Source organism: Cervus elaphus, chromosome 16, assembly GCF_910594005.1.
Source record: "Cervus elaphus chromosome 16, mCerEla1.1, whole genome shotgun sequence".
In the NCBI taxonomy this organism is placed as follows: domain Eukaryota; kingdom Metazoa; phylum Chordata; class Mammalia; order Artiodactyla; family Cervidae; genus Cervus; species Cervus elaphus.
The window spans coordinates 34,453,678-34,465,144 of record NC_057830.1 but is presented as its reverse complement, the minus strand read 5'-3'; positions in this window follow the sequence as shown (position 1 = coordinate 34,465,144).

The following is an 11,467-nucleotide window of genomic DNA, read 5'->3' as shown; positions in this document are numbered from 1 at the left end:
TTTTTGAGACTGATACTCCTTGGGGAGCCACACAGTAACTCACAAGTTGAATCCTCAAAGACATCGGTACAAAAATGCAAGACGACTGCTTTTTATAAGATCCCTCAAAACAGGTCAAATATTTGAGCAATCACCAGCAATTCGGTCAATCTCTTAGGGCCTCAGGTTCATCATTTAAGAAAAGGCGGGGGGGGGGGAGCTGATAAGGAGATGGAATAACCTAGATAATCTCTAAGAGATGTCTTTCTAGCTCTGAAAAATGTTTGTAATTCTTGATTAAATTCTTACTGAGCTCCTACTATGTGTTCTATGTGCTGTTTCCTGGATAAAAAGAATTCTAAACACACACACACAAAGACACACATGCCCTCTGAGTGAGTATTTTATCATTTTGCTATTCTGAAGAGTAGACTTGCTGTTGTTTGCCTGTTACTATAGCCAGGAAGAGTCCAGTATTTGCACACCCAATGATCCATGAAAGTCAACAGAGAGCAGACACCCTCTGTCCTTCTAAACTGTTTATCTCTGAACTTAGATAAAGCCGGGAAACTCTTCTTGAATATTCAAAACTCTTTGTTGACAGCTTCTGTCAGACAATTTTTCAAACTAATTTGTGCACAGGTGCACATGCTAAACAAGGCATTTAAGAACCCATTGTTTTAAATGGACCTTGTGTTCAAACTCCCAGGCATATTTTCCACTATTAAAAACTCTTAACTGAAGACATAACTAAAATGTGTTGGGCTTTTGAAAACTTGGGGCAATATTGTGCAGAAAAGGCACAGCCCCCAGTAACTGGATGAGAATAAATGAAGGGAGAATAGCAAAAAATTAATAATCTAAAAAGGAATTTTAAATGGTAATAGTAGAATCTTCAAGGCATTTTATAATGTCATTATGCTCAGCACCTCCCAGATAACACAAATATGTATCTTTATATACATAACATATATATAACATATATATATATATATATATATATATATATATGTATGTATGTGTGTGTATATTATAGGGCAACAAAATTTGCCACCTAAAATTTCTCTTTGGCTTGCAGATGATTTTGAGTTGAAAATGATCAAGGCCTAAAAAACTCAGGAAGGAACTTTGACCTTCCACCTAACTGCCTGAAGAATTTAGAAAGAGGCTGTGATCTCCTACAGAACAGAGCTGTCACCAGAGACATCTGCAGTGAGTATGGGCTGGGTGTGGTGGGGGGACTCTTAGAGATCTGAGTCCACTCTGTGTCCCACTGTGTCTCATGGCCCAGCAAACATCTGTTTATAAACATCTGCTTTCCCATCTTTATGGAATTTACCTTCCTCCCCCTTGAAGTCCCAAACCACTACCCTCAACATCCTGTTTTATCTTTAGTTGAAGATGGTATTTAAGGTGAGGGTTTTAGTCATTTTGGGGAGTTACTCAGTCTTTCTGGGCCTCTCCCATGTATACATGTTATTATAATTTTATGTGATTGTCTTCCTATTACTCTATCTAATGCCAATTTAATTCTTTTTTTTTTTTTATTAGTTGGAGGCTAATTACTTCACAACATTTCAGTGGGTTTTGTCATACATTGATATGAATCAGCTATAGATTTACACGTATTCCCCATCCCGATCCCCCCTCCCACCGCCAATTTAATTCTTAGAGCAGCCAGGAGAACTTCGAAAGGTACAGGAAAATTTCTTCATCCCCAATAATATACATAAACACGTGTGTCTTTCCCATAATGTTTTGGGAGGGAATACCTATAAGGCTTCCCTGATAGCTCAGTTGGTAAAGAATCTTCCTGCAATGCAGGAGACCCCGGTTCGATTCCTGGGTCGGGAAGACGTGCACATAGGGAGAATGCCATGTGAAGATGAAGACAGAGATCGGGGTGATGCTTTACAAGCCAAGGAACACCAAAGATTATCAACCAACCATCAGAACCAAGAAAAGAGGCCTGGAATGTATTCTGCCTGACAGCCTCAGAAGGAACCATCCCTGCTGACATCTTAATCTCAGACTTTCAGCCTCCAGAACCATAAGACAATAAATTTCTGTGGCTGAAGCCACTCAAATTATAGACCTTTGCTAAGACAGCTCTAAGCAAATTAATGGTCTTCTGGGGTGGCACTAGTGGTAAAGAACCCCTGGGTTGGGAAGATCCCCTGGAGGAGGGCATGGCAACCCACTCCAGTCTTCTTGCCTGGAGAATCCCATGGACAGAGGAGCCTGGCTGGCTACAGTATCGCAGAGAGTCAGACACGACTGAATCTACCCAGCACAGCACACACAGCACAAGCAAGTTAATACAATGTGGATGAGAGTGAAACGTCTCAAAGGATGCCTTTTTGTGCCGTGTTCATTTTTTAAACCGAGTTAATGTAGTGGCATGTTCACTATATTATGTTTTTATATAATTCCACACAAAAGAAATACTATTTTATGGGGAGGAAGGGGGAAAGTGGGTAGAAAATCATTAGAATCCAATCCATGCAATTCCCTGCAGGGCAAAAACTATTCTACAAGGGGGCCTGTGGTGATACCTTAAGAACACCCCCGAAGTGCTGGAAAAGTCGCTTCAGGCCCTGGTCCGTCATAGCCTGGGCAACATGGGGGCAGCGGTGCAGGGTTGAGAGAGCTGGGCTGGCGGTGAACCAGAGCCACCAGCCAGTGATCCTTCAGGACACAGCAGTCTGCAATCTGGACCTGCTTTCCTGGGGAGGTGGGGGGGGCGGTAAAAAACAATAATAAATAAACCTTAAAGCCCCCCCTTCAACAATACCGCAGAAAAGGCCTACTCATGCCACAAAGGTTCCTAACCACCAACATGTGTCAGGAATTCAGGCAATGGAGAACATGCAACCACAGAGAAATGGTGCCAGCCCTCAGGCCACTCAGAGGCTAGCCAGGAGGCTGGCCTTCATCAGGTGGTCACATGCAAAACTGAATTAGCAACCCTGATAAATGCTAAAGTATAAGACGCTGGGCGATTATATTAGGAGAGTCAGGGTTCTGAACCCAATTACTGTGTGTTTGGGAGAGTTCCCAAACCACCAAGCAATTCCCCAACACCAATTGAGTGACCTAAAATTCAACTCAGTCCTGACACTATCTGGAGCAGTGTCATATCCCATAGGCTAAGGGCTCAGTCCCATAAGAGTGTCCCTGACATCAGATGATAACTGCAAGGCCAGGGGCTACCTTTGCTTCTGATCAGCTGGCTATAAATCAGAGGTTCCCATGAACCCCTTGTTGGGTTCAGTTAAGTTTCTAGAGTGGCTCACAGAACTCAGGAAACCATTTTACTCACTAGATCACCAGTTTATTACAAAGGACATCAAAGGATACAAATCAACAACCAGATGAAGCGATACACAGGACGAAGTCTTAAACAAAGGAGCTCTGTCCTCGGGCAGTTTGAGGCCCAACAGGTGGTATTTGGAAGAGATCCAGTTCCCCAACCTGGAAACTCTCTGAAAAAACCTTTGGGATTTTTATGGAGGCTTCATTACAAGGGCATGATTGGTTAAATCACTGGCTATTGGTGTCTGGCTCAGAGTCCCACCCTTCTTTCCTTTCCAGAGGTCACGGGTTGGAAGTTTCAAGTCCTACGGTTAGTTTCTCTGCACCCAGCCCCTATCTATACCTGTCTCCAAAAGTCATTTATTAACATAAACCAGTTGTGATGGAAAAGTTATGACTAATAAGATACCTGTTCCACCTTTATGGCTCTGAAGCATTTTCAGGAACTGAAGACAAGAGACCAAATATGATAACAAAATATACTCCCATTGCTCTTATCGCTTAGGAAATTCCAAGGATTTGGGGAGTTGTGAGCCAGGAACATGGACAAAGACAAAAATATATTAAAACCATATTTTTGCCCATCTGAATGACCAAATATGCATTTCTTACAAATCACAAGGTGACATTGGAAAGTTAGAGAAGCCTTCCCTAGGAAGAGATACTTGCACTGAGAGGAGGGGTGGAGAGAGATTTATACTGAGTGGAGGAGGATGGGAATTCACATGTCAAAAGGGGAGGGTGGCCGCTGAGAGAGGCTCTGAGGCCAGAGGGCTTGGCATAGAGAAAATAATAAAGGCTGGTGTGACTAGCATTTAAACAGTGATGAGGAGTGACCCAGGACAAGGCTGTAAGATAGGTCAGGTCACACTGTGTGTGCTTTGCAGGGCACGATGAAGGCTGAACTCAATGCGATTAAGCAAGGATAAGATTTGAATTAAAAAAAAAGTCACTCTGCCTACCTCACGGCGGTTATATAAATCATTTTTAACAACCGCTCCTCCTCTATAGGGCAAAATTATTTTCTATAGTAATTATTATTTTCTGGACTTGTTGAGCTTTAGGGCTGTGCTGTGTGCTGTGCTTAGTCACTCAGTTGTTCCAACTCTCTGCTGCCTCAGGGACTATATCCTGCCAGGCTCCTCTGTCCATGGGATCCTCCAGGCAAGGATACTGGAGTGGGTTGCCGTTTGCCCCTCCAGGGGCTCTCCCTGACCCAGGGATCGAACCTGCATCTCTTAAGTCTCCTGTATAACCTGCATCTCTTATGTCTCCTGCATTGGCAGGCGGGTTCTTTACCACTAGCGCCACCTGGGAAGCCCCAATAGCTTTAAAAATGTATTTTCCATTTTAAAGACATTATTGAAATGTAGTAAATCACTTTGTGTATGAACAAAAAAAGTACATGCATCAATGTTTTGCTGTTTTAAATGTTAAAATTATGAAGTCTCCATGAGGTCACATAGAATAATAGAACTGAAGTAACTCAAGTTCTGTTTCCTTATCTTTATAATCCCTATGTTATTGTTTAGTTTGGATCTACTGGTTAAATGCTTGCATGTGTAGTCACATAAGGACTAGAGACATGAACTAGAAATAATCCACAGTTTCTGATCCTGATCCATCATGAACTCAACTTTCAAATCAGTGCAGATTGGTCTGAAGTGTCCGCTATGTTCAGGAGACTACTACGTAATTAGGACATCTCTTGAGTAATTTCCATGTATCAATAGAATGGAATGTTTATTAGAGGATAAGTATTAAAATGGCTAACTAAAGCTTATATAATAATTGTTAAAATTATTAAAATTCAGCAGCTACCACAGCAATTGAACTTACATCTTAAAAAGAATTTTTTCAGGGATTAGTATTTCACTGCCAAAATTATTTAGAATTTCCTGTGCATGGTGATAATAAACAACAGACTGACTTTTAATACATAATTATTGCTTTTCAATCCTTTACAGTCAGATCATCCAGCAACTGACTGCACCTGGGCAGATCTTCCCTTCCCCCGGTGCTCGGGACACTACTGGTGTGAAAGATGCATTGAAGGAGAGCCAGGGATGTGGAGGAGGCCACTAGGAAAGAAGCCCATGGAGAGAAAATAGAGACTTAACTGGGATGGTGAATTTGAGAGATGTAGGTGTTAGGTGTTAGGGCTTGGTGACAATGCGGATATGCAGGTGGGGCAGGAAGAAGGGCATTCTAGCCCCTAGCATTTCAGAGGGGATACCCAGTGGGATGGCTATCTCACTGGTATGGAGAGGGGGACTGAAGCTGTAAGAATGGATGCAATTGCCCGGGGAGAGGCATTTGTTCTCAATCAAGTAATTGTTCTCAATCATGGTGACTTTAATATTTAGAAGAGGATCCATTGCCAAATATTATTTCCAGTTTGCAACTGGAAAACCAAAGTGGTTCCATCACTTTTCCAAAACAAGTTAGAAGACCTAGGGTTAATTTTTGGCTCATTGTGTGCACCCAGTAACTCAGCCAAATTGCATTTTAGGACCATCCTTTGGAGATGCTGAAAAGAAACATAAGGCTTGTCACTCTGCCACACCAGGGAACAGCTGCTTACAGATGTCACAGTCTCTGGGACAGCTGGAATTTAGACTTAAAGAGCAGGTGGTATGAAGGCAGCAAGGCAGACTTCTTTTCTCTAGAAACAGATTTTTTAAAAAATTAAGCATGGTTTCAAGAAGTCCAGGAAGGCTGCCAGAAGATATAGAAGAAAACCAGGAAAGCATGGTATTACTATAACCAAGACAAGACAGAGGCCACCTGTACTGTGTCAATGGCTCCCTCCTGAGGCAGGTGTATTTTCTCCCCAGTTAGACCAGGATCTCCTTGAGAACAGGACTGGATTTTCTAACATCCCCAGTGCCTAAACACAGGGTCTCACACGTGGTAGGTGCCCAATAATTGCAAAATGATGGGAAATCAGATGGACTAGAAGGAACACTAGGCTAGGAATCAATTACCTGGACTTAAATCCAGCTCTAAGAAAAACCAAACGTGTAGCCTCAATCAAATAATTTAACTCATCTGAGATTGTCCCAAAAGGTGTCTTTTAGCTCTAAAATTCTAAAGAAAGGATAAACAGTTCCAGGATAAGTAGCATTTTGCTCTCCGTTCATCCGAATGAATCACAGATTCAAAATTCAGAACTTGAAGAGGCCTTACACACCATTTCTCTGCTTTACTCCCCTCGTTCTATGGAAGCCCAGGCTGAAAATGAGCCTTTATTTCAGAAAAGATGTCAGGATTTGAATCTACATCTTCTCCCTCCCAGGCCGCAATTCATCTTATAAGTTCACCATCGTTCTTCATGTATAGAACTAAAATGAAACTGTTTTTTATAGGGCTTTCCCCCCCCGCCAATAGTTTCCCTTTAAAGTGTCATATTTTGTGCAGGGAGCTCAAACTGGTGTTCTGTGACAACCTAGAGGGGTGGCAGGGATATCCAAGAGGGAGGGGACATATATACCCCTATGGCTGATTCATTTTGATGTATGGCAGAAATCATCACAATACTGTAAAGCAATTATCTTCCAATTAAAAATAAAATTTTTAAAGTGTCGTTATGGTTCATTCCCGGGAATTTCACATTCATGTTATAACAAACTAAAAATGATCAGTGAAGGCCACTTGATTCTCTGAATATGTATGTACATACATACACAATGGAAACTGTAACTGAAGCATCACTCAGAAACTCTGCGTTTTTACTTCCTGTCAATCTTTCCGATCCCTTGTGCAGTATTAAAAGTGTAGGCTGTGACAAAGAGATAAGAAAACTTCAGCACTGTTAACAAGACTAAACCTTGCTAGCTACATACACTCCTTCCACTGAAGTTAGTGATGATGTACTCAGAACAAAGTAAAACAGACCATTGGAGAATGGAATGGACCAATGTTTTCTACTCTGGCCTAATCAAAAGACTCTGTGCTGCTTAATCTTGCCACACAACACACACACAACCAGCTTCAGAAAACTTGTTTTGCAATATAAAATACAGTGGAAATGAAAAGCAAGTTTGATCAATTATAACTCAACTGCTGTAAATTCAGTCAATTTTCTATCCTACAGTGAGATATTGGGCTTCCCTGGTGGCTCAGATGGTAAAGAATCCGCCTGCAAAGTGGGAGACCTGGGCTTGATCCCTGGGTTGGGAAGATGCCCCTGGAGAAGGGAAAGGCGACCCACCCCAGTATTCCTGCCCGGAGAATTCCATGGACAGAGGAGTCTGGCGGGCTACAGTCCATGGAGTTGCAAAGAGTTGGACATGACTGAGTGACTTTCACTCACTCACTCACTCACAGTGAGATATTATTATGAGCATCATCCCTTCCCCTGACATATCCTAGACAACCCCTTACCACCTCCCATCCCCCCTTTCTCTACGTCAGACCTACTGCTCTCCCCATGACATTTATTAAATGATCTTGACCCCAATAAAGACATTTCCTGTTTGACTAAGTTATTGCTTATAAGAAACTTATTGTTCCCGGTGCATTCAAGGGAACCCACTATTTACTTTTACTTTTTATTTACTTTTTACTTTTTTAGTCTTCCCTGGTGGCTCAGAGGTTAAAGCATCTACCTGCAATGCAGGAGACCCAGGTTCGATCCCTGAGTCGGGAAGATCCCTGGAGAAGGAAATGGCAACCCACTCCAGTATTCTTGCCTGGAGAATCCCATGGAGGGAGGAGCCTGGTAGGCTATAGTCCATGGGGTCACAAAGAGTCAGACACGACTGAGCACTTTCACTATTTACTTTAAAATTTCCAAGGCACTATGAAATTGTCCCCATCTCTATGTTGTCAAAATCTCAGAGGAGGTCTGTACCCACTGCAAGTTACTGGGGCCCCTTTTGCTTCATTTCTTCATCATGGGGATCCTGAGCTGCCTTCCATACTTCCCCTGGCATGACAGAGGCCTTTCTCCCCCAACCCAGCAAAATCAGTCTGGATTTTCCACAAATAAACTAAAAGGTTAAGAATATAAAAAGAGAATGAGAGAGAGACAGATGCAGAGAGAGAGAGAGAAACCCACAGGTTCAAAAGGATTAATAGACATATCAACCAGCTGCAAGGTGTGTCTCTTATTTGGATACTGATTAAAAAAAAAACTTCAAAGTGTGACATGGGATAATTAGAAGTATGAATATTGGTAGGGTGTGTGATGATATTAATGGCTTACTATTAATTTTAATTTATTAAAATTAACAATTTTTATTAATTATTAATAACTATTAATACTTGATTTGTGGGGTATGATTATGAGATTGCAAGTATGTTTTTTATATGTCTGCTCAATAATCTCCAATTTCTTCTTATCTCCTTCCACATTAAAAACTACAGCTCTTATAATGGTGTCATAAAACCTTTACACACTGGCACAATTTACCTGTCACTTTATCTCTTATCACTCTTCCTCTTAGCTAAGAGCTAAATGAAAGTAAGAGAACAGTTCAGAGTGTGGTGGAAGCTGCAGTCAATAGAAACAATGATAAACTAGAAGTAGTATAAAATGAAATGGTCCTTTCATTCTACCAACATTTCTAAGCTACTCTTCAACTTTCAGTACAGAAGCACTTATAAACGTTTTTTTCTTAAAATAAAATCACAGCTCAAATTTAAGTTGTTTTCAAAATTAAATAGAGTAAAGAGGACATCAAGGAGATGATATGCTCAGGTATATTAAAGGGAAAGGGCTTCTCAGGTAGCTCAGCTGGTAAAGAATCTGCCTGCAATGCAGGAGACTCCAGTTCGATTCCTGGGTCGGGAAGTTCCCCTGGAGAAGGAATAGGCTATCCACTCCAGTATTTTTGGGCTTCCATGGTAGCTCAGATGGTAAAGAATCTGCCTGCAATGTGGGAGACCTAGGTACGATCCCTGGGTTGGGAAGATCCCCTGGAGGAGGGCATGGCAACCCATTCCAGTGTTCTTGTCTGGAGAATCCCCATGGACAGAGGAGCCTGGCGGCCTGCAGTCCATGGGGTCACAAAGAGTCAGACACGACTGAGCAACTAAGCACACAAACTGTAGAAACAGCAGATTATACAGAAACAAAGTCTTGTCTCTAAAAGGATGCTCTTAAAGGCACATTACTAATCCTCATGGAGGCTACACGCTATCCCCTGAATAATGAAGAGCACGGTCCTGGATTTAATCACCACCTGAACAGCAAGTATGACAGCTTCTAGCGCAGGTGAGTAAAGCTCTGCTCTCCCAAGTCGGTGCCAGGAGACTGCCCATTCCTCCATGCCAAGCCTGGAGCTGCACGTTTAACTGTTTGTGAGCCCCATCATATCATGAAAGACGCAAACTGGCCCTTGTCCACAAGGCAAACACAAGAGTGGCTAGGCCTCCCCCCTGACAGTCAGGTGCAGCCTGTGTGACCTGGTAAGAATTCATAGTTACATTTGACGGGCAGAGTTGCTAATAGAGATGAAGGTCACAGGAAAAGCACTATTATACCCGTAAGCCTTTTCTAAACAACCAACCAGAAAGACAAGTCCAGGAACTAGCTGTGGGCTGCCCATTGACGCAGGATCCTGGGAGCCAGAGTGTAAAATGATATGCAAGTCTGTGGCTGTGTCAGCAGTTAGACACCGTGAGGACTGTATTACTGCCATCACAAGAAGTGCATGTGTGTGTATTTACACACGCAGGCACACACATACGTGCAGTGAGGGAGATTTGAGTCTCATAGCTGTTGTCCAGGCTTCTTCTTCAGTGATGGTATGTTTCTAGGTGGGATTTTCTTAAGATTGAGTACACACTTATCAACTCTGCCAGCTCCTCCTCTCCCCTACCCATCCCACCCCCACTGCAGCTGGATCACCTGACAGATGAAGGATTTGCTTAGTTGCAAAGTAAACACTGCTCCAGGCTTTGGGCCTGCAAGTTATTAATTCTGTGATCCCACCCGCCTTTGACTCTAGTGTTGGTGAAGCCGGTGCCACCAGCACCCTCAAGTAGGGTTACCAGGGTCAGAGCTCAGTACACCTGCATAGACAGAGTGGCTCTCTTCATCTCTTTCTACAACTGAGGTTGAGACCCAAGATACAACCATCAAGGAAGAGCAGGTCTCTGCAGAGTGTAGAGGTTTGAGAGCAAGACAGCCTGGAGCCAAACTCCCTGGGTTCAGATCCTAGTTTCGCCACTGACCAGCTGTGTGGCCTGGAATAGTTCATCTCTGTGCATCCTTTTCCTAATCTGCAAGTGGGGTCCAGGTAGCACCTTCTTCAGAGGATTGTTAGAAGAATTTAATTATACTTGGCTCTCTGTATCCATGGGTTCTGCATCCACAGAGTCAACCAACCATGGACCAAGAATATTCAGGAAAAAAAATTCTAGAATTTTCCAAAAAGCAAAACTTGAATTTGCCATGCACTGTCAACTATTTGGGCTTCCCAAGTAGTTGGCTCAGTGGTAAAGTACCCACCTGCCAATGCAGGAGACACAGGAGACATGGGTTCAATCCCTGGGAAGCAAAGATCCCCTGAAGTAGGCCTGGGAGGTTATATGTAGTCCATGGGGTCACAAAGAGTCTGACAGACTGACTGAGTGCCCTCTCATGCCAACTATTTACATAGCATTTACACTGTATTGACAACTATTTACATTGTATTTACAGCTATCTATATATCATTAACATTGTATTAGAGTATTATAAGCAATTTAGAGATACAGGAGGATGTGTGAAGTTTATATGCAAATATTACACCATTTTATACAAGGGGCATGAGAGTCCATGGATTTTGGTATACTTGGGGTTCTGGAACCATTCTCCCATGGATACCTGAAGACAACTGTGGTTAACATACCTGAAGGACTTAGAAAGTACCTGGTACAAAGTCAGACTAATTTATGATTCCCTAAATAAGGTAATTAAGTTAGGTAATTAAATAAGGTAACTAAGATCATGGCATCCGGTCCCATCACTTCATAGCAAATAGATGTGGAAACAGTGGCTGATTTTATTTTTCTGGGCTCCAAAATCACTGCAGATGGTGATTGCAGCCATAAAATTAAAAGATGCTTACTCCTTAGAAGGAAAGTTATGACCAACCTAGACAGCATATTGAAAAGCAGAGACATTACTTTATCAGCAAAGGTCCGTCTAGTTAAGGTTATGATTTTTCCAGTAGCCATGTAT